This window comes from Rhododendron vialii, chromosome 5a (assembly GCF_030253575.1).
Source record: "Rhododendron vialii isolate Sample 1 chromosome 5a, ASM3025357v1".
Classification (NCBI taxonomy): Eukaryota; Viridiplantae; Streptophyta; class Magnoliopsida; order Ericales; family Ericaceae; genus Rhododendron; species Rhododendron vialii.
In genome coordinates, this window is record NC_080561.1 from 41500030 (window position 1) to 41516435 (window position 16406).

The following is a 16406-nucleotide window of genomic DNA, read 5'->3' on the forward strand; positions in this document are numbered from 1 at the left end:
GGCCAATTATATACAATTTTAATATTAAATTTTCAAAACATAAATGTGCGAATTTATAAATATTCATAAGACTAATAAGGTAAGTTTACAAAGATGTTTATTTCACCAAGTCTAAAGCTGTTTTTGTGCAGCTTCTAAACAAATAACGTTGTTGATGTTCTCTTAGTTGATTCACAATTTCCATGATTGCTTTTAAATTGGACCCACCACTTGATATATTTTGATCTGCTTTCTTCGAATACCACGGTTGACGTTCTCGTAGTTGAAATAACTAAAATATCATATTTTCCTGCAAAACGCAATAATGTGATATATATAAGTGATTAAAAAGATAATAAGTAATTATGTGTATATATAAGAACTGACTACATATGTCATCAGGACTTCTACAAGTCAATTATTTGCGCTCATCAAATGCCACGGAAATAAGAACATATACTAATTTGTATGAATTATCGATTAATTTTTGATATTGACGCATTTGAACCGTCGTCCTGTACACTAGAGGATGGTGTGGAACTAGTGGGATAGGCAATCTAAGGGTGACGATGTTGCGATTCGATAATTTCACTAGTGGGGTAGCTGTAGCTCCCCGCAGTATACCCCAAGTTGGATGTGCGTCATAGATTTCATATTGTATACGATATTGTTGTTTGGCTTCAGGCTTATTTTAGTTCACGGGTTATTTCTACGATTATACAATTTTATTCAATAGTTGTTAATTTCCATGGGGAACTTGTAACTTTGGTATTTTAAATTCTCACCTGGACTCGTTTATCTCTTTTCAGGCGATCACATGGAGGGGACACGACTTAGCATTGGGCATTGAGTTGGCTATCCTTGGTTTATGGCATCTCGTAATTTCGGTTACTTGAATTGGAGTATGTTATAATATGGCATGGCATGTTACTTCTCTATTTTCAGCTTTTCTAGTTGGGTTTACCAAACCCAATGATTTCAAATAAAATTGAGCTTGTACTTATTTGCCTGTGTTCTATAAATAAAAGATCTGGTGGATATATTCAATAATGCTTTTCCATTTTATTTTATTGATAGTCTCTTAACTGATAGAAATTGCCGGTCATAGATTCGTAGACCCCCCGGGTTTGAGTTTGTGGAAAATCTAAAAAAGAAGAGCTATGTAGCATCCTTCCTATTCCAGTACAAGGTTTCTCTCCGTTAGGTACTTGGGACTTGGGAGTGCCTTTGATATCCACCTAAGAAGCGAGGATTGTTACAAGCTTAAGTATTGAAATGCTTAGAGGGAGGTCCAGCGTACCATTTCTTGGAAAAAAATTGTATGGTTTGCCCATCATGCATGTCCCTAGATGGGCATTCATTGAATGGCTCATGTTCTGGGAAAATTATCTACTAAGGACGTACAGGCTGGGAAGCTGGGGCTTGCAGGTAGATAAATGGCAGGATGTCTTTGTAATGGCTAATTGGAGTACCATGAACATTTGTTTTTTGCCTGTCCATTTTCTTGTCAAGTTTGGGGTAGTTGTGTTTTTGTGTTTGAAGGTAAGTGTAATTGTGTTTTTGTTACCTAATTATCTCAACTTGCTTCAATAAAAGTAAAGTCAGGTAAACTTTAAGTTTTCTGTCAATCGTGTGGCAAGATAGCAGTTCCATTGACTTGAAATGTGCAGGCATAGTGGCAAAATTGGGATACGAATCATGTACCATCTCTCTAGTTTCCTGAATCAAGTTTTGCATCGTATCATGTTCCATGAGTATCTGTTTATACACGTTTTTGGCACCGCGGATTGGGCTAGCAATGAATGGCCATTTAATTAACTGTTTAATCAAATTGGGCCAAGATTATGTAATCATTAGTCGATAAGTTTATTGGGCCATAGTTTTTCTACTATGCTTGGGCCCAATTACTTGTTTAAAGCCAAATGGAGCCCATGAAGGATGGAGCTGGTTTGGATCAAAGAGGCTAAGCCCACGATTTTAGGGGAATTGGTTGTTTGGTGTGAGCAATTATTTCCCTCTAAAGTTCAAAGGCTAATTGATTAGGTCAATTGGCTACATGTCAAGCTCACATAAAAGGAGGAAGTGAAGAGTTAATTGCCATATCATCCCATGATCTTTCAACTGCTGAAAACCACCCATGATGTCACAAGCACAAAAGAAGGACTAACATGGGACACTTGTCAGCTTGTGGAGCAAGCAGAAATTCGGATTCAGCCTGAACTAGCTTACTGCTTTGCCTATATATAGCAGAATCAAATGAGAAAAACGGGTCCAGCACCAATTAAGCTCAGCACTTCCGAACACTTTCTTACTTTCAGCAAAGTAAACTATCGAATACCTTGTATTCAACCCCATTCGAACTTACTTCTTCAAGTAGTTTGAATTTTACTTTTCTTGTACCATTTTATTATCCCGATGTAATAAAGTTTATGATTTACGTTCCATTTTCCTATACGACTAGGAGATTCTAAGTCCACAACCGTGTGGCAAACCACGAACCTCCTTGTGATCATTAACCTTTGGGTTACACGCAATCGCTCTACAAGTTAAAAGTCACGATTTATGGCAATCGTCATCCAAAGTTAGGTGTTACAAGTCTTGGCACGCCCGCACTCAACCAACCAACGCCTACAATTGCATCCGCGCCTTGCACAGCGTTCGTGTATCAAAAACGAGAGTTTTCAGTATCATAGACTCATAAAATAGAAGATACGTTCGGGGATCAGGGATAGGCATCTACGTACACGCCAAAAAATTCCCTATCCGTTCGTGATGTGCATTTTTTTTTTCTACTCTTCCTTGGACAAAAAGGAAAGGGATATGTGTATATATATTCTTAGCAAAACTCGGGCCGACCTGACCCGTTCCTATCCCTACTTTCTCCCATCTTTCTTCTCACGCTCAGGGCACGAACTAAGATCGCACTGCTCTCTCTCTCTCTCTCTCTCTCTCTCTCTCTCTCTCTCTCTCACTCACGCACGCACACACACATCGAATTAAGCATCTACTCTTAAATTGGACCCTCCAAAACTAGTATATCAATGGGAATCCCAAACACCTAATTAAAGGGCTATACAATGTACTACTAATAGGTATACAGTACAAATCACATGAACAATGTTGTAGCCCAGAAGCATAGCTCGATCGGTTAAGCCTCATTCAAGCAGTTCAACATTTCTTGTGATTTTGGTCTCAGTAGAAAAAGATGTTTTTGTTTTACTGAGATTAGTGTAGAAATACAATCATTAACATGAGAGGCCAGGGTGCAAAAGCTAGCTTCGTGAGAGGAAAGAAACCCGGCATGAAGAAAATAAATAAAACAACTACAGGAAAAGAAAACCCCCGCTAAGCAAGTGGTTTTTCATTTTGAAGTTTAAAATATGAACCACATAAGAAATCAAGATTAGCGCTCTCAGGATTTTAGCCTCGGCATGGTCGCAAGGATTTTCCCATTCCCATAGCCACAGAATCGAGTCTCAATCCGCTGTTACGCAACAGAATTTGAATCTTCCCCCACAGATGAAATAGTACCCCAAAAGAGTGATCAGATTATACGTACAAATACAATCAAGTCCAAGAGTAGATTTTGTTTAGCAACAGAGCTTTCACGAGTCATTTGAGCCGATATAGGAGTAACTAGCTTATTTCTAACCACTTCACCAAAGCAAGAGATGAAGGTTCGTTGGTACCCGGCCACCTACCCTTGCTCACTATTTTGATTCCAGGCTATGCTGGTATGCTGAACTTACTCAGCAACCATTCAGATCAATTTATCCGAACTTATCAGCGATCAATCCGTATGAACTCCCACATGGTTGCGGAGTTTGAGTAGTAAGGGACGATTTATGGTTTTCATTACTTTTTGGTATTCATAATCAAATTGTGGAAACCGATTCTTGTTTTCTTTTTAATGCCTTTAGCAAGAAGCAGGTCAAACCGGAGCATTTGGGCGGACTTGTCCAGGATTGTTTCTCTCTTATGCCTAAGTTTGCATCTTAGAAGCTCTGTTTTTTTTCTTTTCTTTTCAAGAAGAACCTCTGTTTTTCGCTACTGGTCCTGAGATGTTTTGACCAAACAGGCGGCCATGGTGCAATGCGGTTTTTGTTGTTGTAGCTAGTATCCCACCGAGCTTTTCTGCATGATAGAGTTGTCTAGGTTGCTCTTCGTCTTGGATGCGGTCCACAATTTGAGGTTTGAACCCATTACCATCTATACAAGAGTCGTAATCTTAGTTGGACGAAGCGGGAGCAGGTGCAGAGAAGTGAGGAGAATATAAAAGATATATATCGTATATGGTCGGTAGAGTATATAGGAGCGTGTATGTATATAATTAATTAATTAGTTGGTGCTAATATGCATGTCAACTCATGAGGAAGAAGGACAGAAGAGGAGGAAAGCAAGCTGCAAAAAATACTATACTATAATGGGGAATGTAGACGTCATATTTTAATCCTTGCCCACATTTATAAATTGGTTCTTGGGATAACGAGTCCACAAAGCAAACACCAAAGCTGAAAGGCCAATCCATTGGGATATATGAAAGCCACATTCCCCATATCAGCGATTCATCTACCATTTTCACCAGTTTGCTTCGCGACTAAAAAAAATGAGAATTGAACTATTTACCTGATTTTTCTCAATCACCACACTCACAATCTTCTGCTTTATCACCATTCCAGTCACTACAAGAAAACATGTAATTGGTGAGGAAAAATTTTCATCATCAAAGGGTTAATTTCGTCGCCAAATAAATTGGCGACAAAAAAATTCGTCGCCCGAATTCGTCGGTGAAGGTTTGTCGCGAAAAAGCTCGACGACGAAAAAATAAATTCGTCGCCGATTATTCCTTTTGGCAACGAAAAAATTCGTCACCAAAAGTTAACCATTGGCGACGAAAAATTTCGTCGCCAAATGTAGCAATTTGGAGACGAAATTAAACAATAGGCGATGAAAAATTTCGTCGCCAATTAATTTTTGTCACCAAATGTAGCAATTTGGCGAGGAAATTAAACAATGGGTGACGAAAAATTTCATCGCTAAACTTCAAAGTTTAAAAAAAACAAGGAAATCCCTTACGGTTGGCTATTTCCGCTAGGTTTCAAACCCACAACCTCCCGCGTACAAGACATAACACCCAACCACCACGCCACGCCATAGTTCTTGTGAGAATGTGGAAATATTTAGTGTGTGTGTATATATATATATATAGTGTTTGGAGGATCAAAAGTCTTTCTTGCTTCAATTGAAGAATAGCCCCCAGTTCGATCCAAATCCCTCTGCTAAGTTGGTGACATGGAATCAAAGCAATGATTATTTGTTGTCCATGATATGGTGTGACTTGTGACGATTTTGGCTATGTTATAGGTGTCATGCCCTCGATTTTTAACATAAATAAAGATAGTTTTTTTGTAAATAAAACTCCTCACGATATCTTACATAATACACCAAAAGATTTCACCATGTCCTAATCATTAAATTACAGATCCAACTCCAAGAGTTTGAATATATTACATCATAAAAAAAAAATAGGTTCCATTACATTCCCAAAAAAATGCATTTTATCAAAATGTCCATAGGTCTCTTTTACCACCTCTTTCGAGAATATCACTTGAATGCATGCACTTCGCTCTATGTTACTGCTCCGGGTTCATACCTGAAAAATGATAGGTTGAGCTACACTAGCCCAGCAGAGAAATCTACACAACCATTATATGCAAATGGGATGACAGGTAGAATGAATAACGGAGACAAGGTAAGGTATCTCAAAGTAGAAACAAAACATGATTAGTGATTGTCCCAATATCGACGACATAAATGAAGTTCCGTGACTATACATCAAGACTATAGGCTAACCATAACACCCTATTCCGAATACTCTATCCGCTCCTCGACTTCGCTTTAGTCATAACGTCACATGTTTAAAGAGAAAGACCTGTTGATACATGACTCTATGGTGTTGTCTCAGCAACCAATCACTTCTCTCGTATATTCATCAAATAAACCCTTACGTTTACTCATATATATATCACCGTTGCAATCCCACATCACATGGCGTAAACAAGTGCTCCTTCCGGGCTATTCATGGAGTCCCGCTACTCCCTACAAATACCTTCCTCACTAAAGGAACTAAATCACATCACGTAGCATAAGTCACCGTACCACAATTCCTCCAACACACCTCACCACTCAACCATTCATCTCAATCACATATAATGATTTCACAACGAAGACTTATTCACAAGAGGTAGTAGTTGTAATAGTAATAAGGATAATCCGACTTCATTCAACTCATAATCATTACACCATTCATTCTTCATATAAGCATTCACATATCAAAGGATATTCTCTCACAACGATTCATAGATTTTCACCTTGCAACTCGTAAAATCGTATAAGTTACGCAAGAGGTATACCACATATCAAACACAAAGAAATGTCTCGCGTGTCCACGCCTAGCGTTGTTTAACTCAAAAGAGTGTTCTACGTGTTCGTTTTTCACATCGTATGTCAACACATATAACCTTCGCCCACCTATATTCCTTATATTCTCTAAACCCTCGTTTCGGTGTCATAAGACTCATACGGAACCCAACGACCACCATAAAGCCTAGTATACCACTAGCCTCGTCAAACCACTCAATTAAGTACTTAGGAGAACCTAAGAATATCCATGTCTCACCCAAACGATTCTAAGGAAAAGGATTTTCCAACATCTACGAACATATCTATCTTATTTTGGCTACCAAATCTTATTGATTAAGAATTTGGATGTGAGACCACCACCATTGGAAAGTAGACTTCCGGCACATGAATTTCGGTATAAAATTTACCCAAAACGAAGTTCGGATGAAAAAGTTATGCCCTTCCGAAGTTTTGCCAAAATGCTGAATTTTTCATTTCCTACCGGTAGGACACATTTTCCTACCGGTAGGAGACCACAATTTCACGAAAATGACTCTACTGGACAGCGTTTCTACCGGTAGGGCCAAAACTCCTACCGGTAGGACTTGGGTTTTCAGTGCACGATTTTCAGATTTCACCAGAACAATTCCAACAACAAAACCAATGATCTAGGGTGCGATTCAAACACCAAATCAACACATAAACATATAATAGTTGTGAGAAATCCCTACCTCGAAGTCGAAGAACGAAATCCAAGCCCAACCAAGCAAGCCCTAGCTCCGAAAACTCCGAATCATCCGAATACTCTTCTCCGAGCTCAAACCCACGAATTTCCAAGCTCTATAACACTTGAATGCGAGAACTTTGCGGCGGATTGAGGTGGGTTCGAGGTATTTTGGGGTGTTCGAGTGTGAGAGAGAGAGAGAACGAGAGAAGCCGAGAGAGAGAGATCGGGAGGAGAGAAAGAGAGTTGGGGATTTTTTTCCTCTACACCCTCACACACACACATATATATACTAGGACACACACACCAACCACACTTGCACTCCCTCCATTTTTAATCCTATCACATTGACCCCAAATCAAATAAATTCAACAAATTTCACATTTACTCGACAGTCTAACATTAATAAACCTTTAAACGATTTTTTTTTTTTGTTGAAAATACGGGTCTCTACAATAGGTCTCAACCTGAGGTTTGAATCTATCTCTGGATCAATTCCAAATTCATTTGCAAACCTAAGTCATCACCTTGTTGAGTTAGATTTGTCATCAAACTATTTAATAGGTCCCATACCTTCGTTTCAGAGATCCACAAATCTCATTTCCATAGACCTCTCTAAGAATTCTCTTACAGGTCCAGTTCCTTCCATTTACTTTGAAGGCCTTTAAAATCTTGTAAATATATATCTATCGTCTAATTCTTTCAACATGAGTATTCCTTCTTCTCTGTTTATTTATTGATCTGGGGAATAATTCATTCAGTGAAGTTTTTGGGTTTCTTCCAAATGGTTCATTGTCTCCTTTGGTTGGACTAGATTTGAGTAGTAACAAACTACAAGGGCCTATTACTGCGTACTTCTGGGATTTTCAAAGTCTCCACGAACTCTCACTTTCTTTCAGCAACTTTAGTGGCACGATACAGCTAGAAAGTATCCATAGACTTCGAAATCTTATGTTGCTTGAGCTTTCACACAATAGCTTGTCAGTCAATGCAAGTATTAGTAACTCTAGCTTATCATCCTTTCCCAACTAAAAGGGTTAGGATTGGCTTCTTGCAAGCTGCAAAAGTTCCCTCCTTTAACGAACCAATCGTTGCTGGGGAATTTAGACCTTTCAAACAACAAAATTTCTAGGTTAATACCCAATTTGATTTGGAATCTTGGTGATGGATATCTACATTTTCTGAATCTTTCTTATAATCTCCTTGTGGAGTCCCAACAGGAATATGGTATTCCTTATCTTGTAGTCCTTGACCTTCAATCGAATCAGCTCTGCGGTGAAATCCCAATACCAATAGCAGCATACTATGTCGACTACTCGAGGAATAACTTCAGCTCTTCTATCCCTGTTGAAATTTGCAACGCCATTGCCAATGTTTATTTCTTCTCAATTTCACATAACAAGCTTTCTGGACGTACCCATCCCTCCATCAGTGAAGGAAGCATATAGTAATGTGCAAAAAAATTGAATTGGGTTTCTATACCTGCCCTCTCTAATGCCATTTGGCTTTAATTTGGAGGCATGGTTCCACAGCAAAACAAGTAAAAGGGGGCGGCTTTGTACAAATTACTAAAGATTAGGTCTGTCTCCAATTCTGATTGGGGACTACATGAGTTCTATTGTTGTTGTGTTGTATAGTCCATCTATGTTGTGAAAGACAAATGTATTGGTATCGGATCAATCTGATTTTTTTTCCATGATGGTGTACGCACATATATGGTTCCCAATAAGAATGAATCCAAATTTGAAGCACTATGGACAATAGCACATAATAACAGGAAATATGAACCCATGAATTTGCCTAAATTTCGGACACCAACATATATAACATCCACGAGTAGATGCACAAACCATAGGCATGGCCTTGCAAGGATTTTCTCCTTCTCATAGCATCAGAATCGAGCCTCACGGCACGGTTAAGCGACACAAGTTTAATTTGGTAATATATGAATAATATACCAGTGTTATTACTCTTTCTCTGTCAATGTCCTGCATTTTCTGCTGTGTCTTTTGATCTAACTTTTGTGGCTTCTTTCTAACTACTTGAATAAAGCAAGAGATGGAAAAAAAGGAACAAAGCCACTAATTACGGACCTTGATATGGTTGTGGTATAGAGATTCAAAGTCTTCAATCAATTATCCTTGATGCCGGAGTCCACACGCCCAAATTCGAGTGCTTTCATGTAGCGGATGGATAACTGCAAAAAGCAATGAAAAGAAACTTTATTTGACAAATTTTCCTAGCCATCCGAAGCACAATGAACAAGAAAATGTAACATAATAACAGGAACAGGAATCCAACAAATTTGTCTATAGTTCTTTTGGAGTACTAACCTAACCATTGCTATATGGATTCAACATTTTGGGCTAAGTACCTGTGCCGACACGGGTGTGGGATAGGGATTGGATACGGCTGTTTCAAAGAGGACGCTGTCGTGAAACTTCTAGCTTTTTTTTGTAGAAATATGACGAAAAGAAGAAAGAATTATTTAGCCTATAACTTGTAGTATAAAAGAACATTGTAAATAACAGACGCATCAACATTGGTGGTGCAACTTTCCATCAACTGGTTTGACACGGTTTCAACAAAGCAAGAATCAAAGACTATGAGATCGAAAAACGATTATTAAAAGACTAAGGGCTAGGGCCAAAGATCCTAAACTTCTTGTGGCCGGTGCAATAGCCATTGTTCCTGCTTCCTCCCGTTAACTATATATTATTGGCCGGAAAACAAAAAAGGAAGACCCAAGATGACTTGGTTCCTAAGTCTTGGTCTTTGAAGAAGAATGAAACACACACAAAATATATGTATAGGGCCTCAGAGAAACTAATCTAGTTTACACATGACTACATGTACTATTGTAAAAAAGACTATAGTATATATTGGGGAATGTAGACATCATATTTTAATACTTGCCTACGTTTTTAAATTGGTTCTTGGGATAGTGAGTCATGTCCACAAAGCAAACACCAAAGCTGAAAGGCCACTCCATTGGAATATATCAAAGCCACATTCCCCATATCAGCGATTCATCTACCATTTTCACCAGTTTTTCTTCGCGACTAAAAAAAATGAGAATTAAACTATTTACTTGGTTTTTCTCAATCACCACACTCACAATCTTTTGCTTTATCACCATTCCAGTGCACAGCCAATGTCTAGAGGATCAAAAGTCTTTGTTGCTTCAATTGAAGAACAGCCTCTAATTCGATCCAGATTCCTCCATAAAGTTGGTGAATTGGACTCAAGAGAACGATTGTTGTCGATGGAATGGTGTGACTTATGACCATTTCGGTTGTGTTATAGGTCTCGACCTGAACATGGAATCAATCTCCGGAGGATTCAACCACTCAAGTAGTCTTTTCCGTCTCAAGTTTCTACAAAAGCCGAACTTGGCTTACAACGGCTTCAACTCCGGACAGTTTCCATCCAGTTTTGGAATCCTCGCCAATCTAGGATATTTGAATTGTCAGACACTGATTTTTTTGGGCAGATTCCAATGGGATTCTCGCGCTTGACGAGGTTGGTGAAGCTTGATTTGTCCAAGGACTATTATTTTGATGGGAGACCTAGAATCCAAATTGAAAACCCAAATTTATTCACACTTTTTCGTAACCTTAGTGGGCTTACCGAGCTTTATTTGGACGGGGTAAATATATCAACAAATGGGCATGAATGGGGTCAGGCCATTTCATCTTCACTGCCTAACCTGCGAGCTTTGAGCTTAAGTGATTGTTTACTTTCAAGCCCTATAGATTCCTCCCTTCAAATATAGAGAAAATCACTTGAAAAATATCTAATGTACATAACAGCATTCCTCCATTCCAAATATGTAGCTATCAAAACAGACTAGTCAAATATGGATAAATCACTTGAATAAATATATAATATAGCAGCATCTCAGTAGCTTCTCTAATGGAAAAAATGTAGCTACTATAGCAGAATTCCTCCATTCCAAATATATAGCTATCAAAACAGACTAGTCAAATATGGATATATCACTTGAACATATAATATAGCAACATCTCAATAGCTTCTCTGATGGAAAAATGTAGCTAATATAGCAGCATTCCTCCATTCCAAATTTATAGCTATAAAAAATAGACTAGTTAAATATGGAGAAATCACTTGAACAAATATATAATATAGCAGCATCTCAATAGCTTCTCTGATGGAAAAAATGTAATAACCAGACTCGACTAACCATGCATGGATCCTCTTTTAGCCTATACACTTGCCTTAGCAGTATACCTAAGAAGGTACCATGTAGCCTTTGGTGGATGTTAATCTATTACGTAAAGCTCTTGCTTCCAACCAATGTGCAATAAGCTAGCACTCACTCTTCGCAAAACTTGAATATTACAATTTTTCCTCTCATGGATCCAACGTCTTTCATTGCATAGTCTTAGCAACCTCTCTTGGTATCCGTGGAGGCAAAACGCATCCTACCCACCACTTGGATTGGGGCGGGGCTCTAATACCAATTGTAACAACCCAATCCGGCAAACCATGAACCCCCTTTCGACCTAAACATTTGGCCTTAAAAGATATACAGTATACCTAATAACATCAGTGACTTTGGTTCACAAGAAATTTCCAATCAACACCAAAAAAAAGAACACGACCAAAGAAAATCTAGAATACATGTTTCTGTGCATCTTATTTAACTACTAAGATATGGTTGGTCATCATAGTCATCTTTACAGTTTTTTTTTTTTTTGGTACTTCGGAATTTGTCATGTTTACATATAATCGCATGCAATTTGGTGCATCCCTATCCATTTCAAAAAGAAAAATAACATCATAAAGGATAAATGTACTACTAAGTGGGCATTATTTATTCAAAAATTCTTGGTTGAAGAGGTGTTGGATTGCTCAAATTCATCATGTTCAGCGGTTTAACTAGGAATATTAATTTTTTTGGGAAACAACTTTTATATTTTGAATAAAAACTAGGAATGTAAGCAGTCGCCTGTATTCATCCGACCCTCGGTCCGCCCTTTCTATTGACAAAAATGGAACAAGACCATCACATAATAAGAGAAACACAAAAATCCATATATTTCCCCTAGTTTAGACAACAATAAAGCAAGATATAACATGACGCTAGGGGCAAAGTTCTTGACCTTGATGTAGTTTATAGGAGATTAAATTCTACACCGCTTCTTCGTGTAGAATGGGATGTGCGGCAAACAAATGTACAAATAACATGTCATCATAACGGTGTCATCTTTTTGAATTGTTTGGTTTAAACATAATAAAAGATAATCATGGGGCTACAAACGAAACAAACTGCACACGAGTAGCTCGTGGCTCGGTTTGTCAATATTCGGCTTAATTGGCCCGGTTCTTTTGAAGATGCTCGTTAACTAAATTAGTCAGGCTCGACTACTTTACAAACTTTGTGAAACAACGAAACTTAATAGGAGTGGAAATTGAAATCGATGCGCAAAATTTAGTCAGCCTCCTCAATTCGGATGATAGTGTCCACAACAACTGGGCGAGCCACCGATTAAGTACATCATGTGGTAAAGAAACAAGTGTGCCGATTCGCTGACCTTCAAGTACAAGATGCTAAAATGCATTGTTTTTCTTTTGCATTGCATGATTTCCTGTTTAACCAAAAAAAATATGAAAAAAATTCCATTATCATGGGCATAAGGTATTTAGGGTCCATATGCGTGTCTGCTGATTTCAAATGGGGGGAATTGATGTTAAACTTCAATGAAAGATGGTTTTGTTGGAGTAGATAAGAGTATGTGGAAGAGATGTTTTCTTATTGAGATTATTGTAGTAGAACTATAATCCCGATATGCCCGGTGGCGGACACAGAATTTTCACTAAAAGGTGTTTCATTAAAAAAAAATTACCAAGAGTTTGAAGAGTTAAATATTACTCAATTTTTCAGAGAGAATGATAATGTTTACAAGATTTATTACAAGGGGTTCTATTGATTTATTAGAATGATAATGTTGTTACGTGTTCTACGTAAAATAAGTGTGAAGAGAAAGTCATAGTGTCACGACATGTGATTGGGTTTTATATTGGTTAATTTTGTCTTTTTGTAAAAAAAAGAATCAAGGTTAATTTGGTACTCTTGTGATTTTTTTTAAAAAAAAGAAATCATAGAGACATTATGTTTATGATAGAAACCGTTCATTTTTCAAATCCCTTTTTACAAAAACAAATTATACAAATAGCAGAAAATGTCTAATCGAATTACACATGAAAATAAATTTTCTTTTGTTTGAAACACAGATGGGTGGCACGTGCCCCAATTTCTCAACACGGTTTTGCCTCTAAGAAGGGTGAGATTTAAACCCACGCCAATGCTATGGGCCACAAAATTACTACCACATGAGTTGGCCACCATTTTCAATGTTTATCAAGAATTCGTCCGTACACATAGCTCTCAAAACTCCACAAGAAGTGTCTAAAACTCTCACATGGAAAGTTGAGCTATTTCTCTTCTTATCGAACAATAAGGACAGAACCCTCCATTCCAAATCTATAACTATCAAAATGTAGACTTGTCAAATATGGAGAAATTACTAGCACCATTCCTCCATTCCAATTATATAGCTATCAAAACAGACTTGTCAAATATGGAGAAATCATTTGGACAAATTTCTAATATAGCAGCATCCCAGTAGCTTCTCAGATGGAAAAAATGAAATGACTAGACCCAACTAACCATGGATCCACTTTTAGCCTATTAATTCAGCCTTAAAGGTATATCTAAGAAGGAACCATGTAGCATTTGGTGGGTATTAATATAATGAGTGAGGCTCTTGCTTCCAACTGCGATGTGGGATTAAGGTAACACTCACTTCTCCCAAAACTTGAATTACTTGGATTAAGTTAAGACAATTTTCCTCCTCATAGATCCAACATCTTTGTCGCATGGTCCCAACAATCTCTCCTAGTGTCTGTGGTGGCAGAATGCCACATCCTACGTACCCACCACTTGGATGAGGGTGGAGGTCTGATACTATTTGTAGCGGCAAAACCCGGCAAAACACTTGGCCTTAAAAGGTATTATCTAATAACATCAATGACTTCAGTTAACAAAAAATTTCCAATTAACGGAAAAACAACACAACTAAAAAAACTAGAATACATTTTCGTATGCATTCTATTTAATTACTAAGATACGGTAATTGGTTGGTCATCTTTACATATAATTGCAAAATATTTGGTTGAATCGCCATCCATTTTAAAAAGTAAAATAATACCATAAAAGATTAATGTGTACTACTAAAATAGCATTAATTATCCAAAAATTCTTGGTTGAGGAGGTATTGGAATGTTCAAAATCAAGTTAAGCAGGGCAACTTCTATACCATTAAATTTATTTTGAGAAACAACTACTATATTTTGAATAAAAACTAGGAATCTGATGGGTAGGGTTGTCGCCCGGGTTCCTTCGACCCTTGATCGATTCGCCCTTGCCTATTGACAAAAATCGAACAAGACCATCACATAATAACAGAAACACAAAAATCCATGAATTTCCCATAATTTTGGACACCAGCAAAGCAATATATAACAATAACACTAGAGACAAAGACCTTGACCATTATGTTGTATGTAGATTCGAAGTCTTCAATTCAAAGGGGGACCAAGACGACTTCCAAAGTCTTCCTATACCATTAACTGCAATTGGAAAAGAAAAGGGGGGACCCAAGACGACTTCCAAAGTCACTTGTGTAGACACCCCATTCTGGACTGTTCAGATAACGTTATTTGTCGATCTTATATTTCCCCAATGATGATTTTAGTCGAAAACAGTTTAAGGACAAAGGTGTGGTTGAGCTTTGAGCGTCCCGAACCTCTCTCAAACACCTTTCAAAACCCTTCAAACCAGAGCCAAACAGCTCCAGCAAAACCCAATTGGCATACGCCAGTGTCCTGGAGGCGTACGCCAGTCACCTGCCACGTGTCAGTCATCGACCAGTGGCCCATCTTGTACTGGCGCACGCCAGTTACTAGTGGCGCACGCCAGTCAAACCCAGTCAAATCAACTTTATCCAGCCACTTGGGCGGGACTTTTGTGCCACCCTGACGTCGGCCACAGTGTCCCTGATGACCGCTTTCGGCCAGGCCCGCTCCCCCTCTCTCCTACACCCCCCATCAAGGCAAGTCCCATGCATTTAATGCATGGGAGGCTCCAACCTTACCTTAAACAGCCAAACAGGGCCTTAGACCAGACTGATCTCAGTCACTCCCCCTCTATAAATACCCCCCTTGCATTCATTTGCAAGGGGTTGGCCTCATTAAGAAGCAAAAAGCCTTCTTCACCTCTCTCCTTGCTCTCTATTCCTTTTCTTCCATTGAAAGAGAAAGGAGAACAACCCATCTCCATACACCCTGCTGACATACAGCCACCTTCTTAGCCTCCATCTTCAATCCATAAGCTTAATATCTCCTCCAAACCTCCATACAAAAAGGTATATCACCTTTACGTTCTTTTCTGTTTTCGATCCCTGAGGGGAGCCAGCAGGGCCCAGGCTGGTAAACAATACTAGTCCTGGCCTTGAAATGGTAAAAATATGAAAATCGTATCAGATGAAACCTGGCGCACGCCAGTACTTCTATGCCGTACGCCAGTCATGGAAGTATGGGCACAACTGGCGTGGGGATCATGGATCGTCATTCCTTTTATTTTATCTTTCTGTCGATCACCTTCGCATGCTAATAACCGGTTTACTGCTTTCCTTATTTAGAACTGTTTAGTGGTAATATCCTATCTTTTTCATTTCTGTCATATAAAGGCCTCTGGGATCCTTCTGGTCATGTTCCAGAACCCAGATGATGCAAAGCCTAACACTGGAATCAAATGACAAGTGGCGTACGGCAGTAACACACTGGCGTACGGCAGTAGTCCTCTGGGTCCAGTGACTGGCCCTTGCACCTGAAGCGTAAGCTAGGCCTATCTTATGTCCCACACTGTTTTGGGGTGTTCTGCTTTCTTTCATGGCCTAAAGCCATTCATTTTGCCTGTGACTGTGTATATCCTGCTATATTAAACTGCGTGGTTTGCCCTGGGTGTGCGCTGGTCCTTTTCCAGAGCCCAGAGGGTTGCAAACAAGGACTGTGAAACTAGATGAGTGGAGTACGCCAGTCTCCTTGTGGCGTGCGCAAGTCAAACCAGCATGCAGTGGCTCGACCAGTGCATGCTGATAGAACTTGCTCAGGCCTTTGCGGGGCAGCGTACTGCAATTCGTCCAGTTTGCTCAGTGCTTGTTCTCAATCTATATTTTAGCATTGCAATCAAGCCATCCACAAGCATCTTTGTCAC

The 16406-nt window shown here is 38.8% G+C and overlaps 2 protein-coding genes and 1 non-coding gene across 4 annotated transcripts in view; all 3 read left to right on the forward strand.

Moving 5' to 3' along the window:
* LOC131326057 (receptor-like protein 7) overlaps positions 1-16406 on the forward strand; it is a 47798-nt gene that overhangs the window by 22770 nt on the left and 8622 nt on the right. Inside the window, exon 2 of one of the 2 annotated variants that reach the window (XM_058358646.1) lies at positions 789-956. The exons of the other annotated variant lie outside the window; for it this stretch is intronic. The gene's annotated coding sequence lies outside the window, so the exon portion shown is untranslated. Of the gene's footprint in view, positions 1-788; positions 957-16406 lie in introns of those variants that run through there. 2 annotated transcript variants of the gene reach the window in all.
* The window catches only part of LOC131326061 (receptor-like protein 7), an 85660-nt gene that overhangs the window by 3654 nt on the left and 65600 nt on the right, over positions 1-16406 (forward strand). The window lies entirely within an intron of this gene.
* On the forward strand, positions 8535-8644 carry LOC131328159 (small nucleolar RNA snoR100). Its single transcript, XR_009200436.1, has one exon. It is a non-coding gene; the product is annotated as a small nucleolar RNA snoR100 (small nucleolar RNA).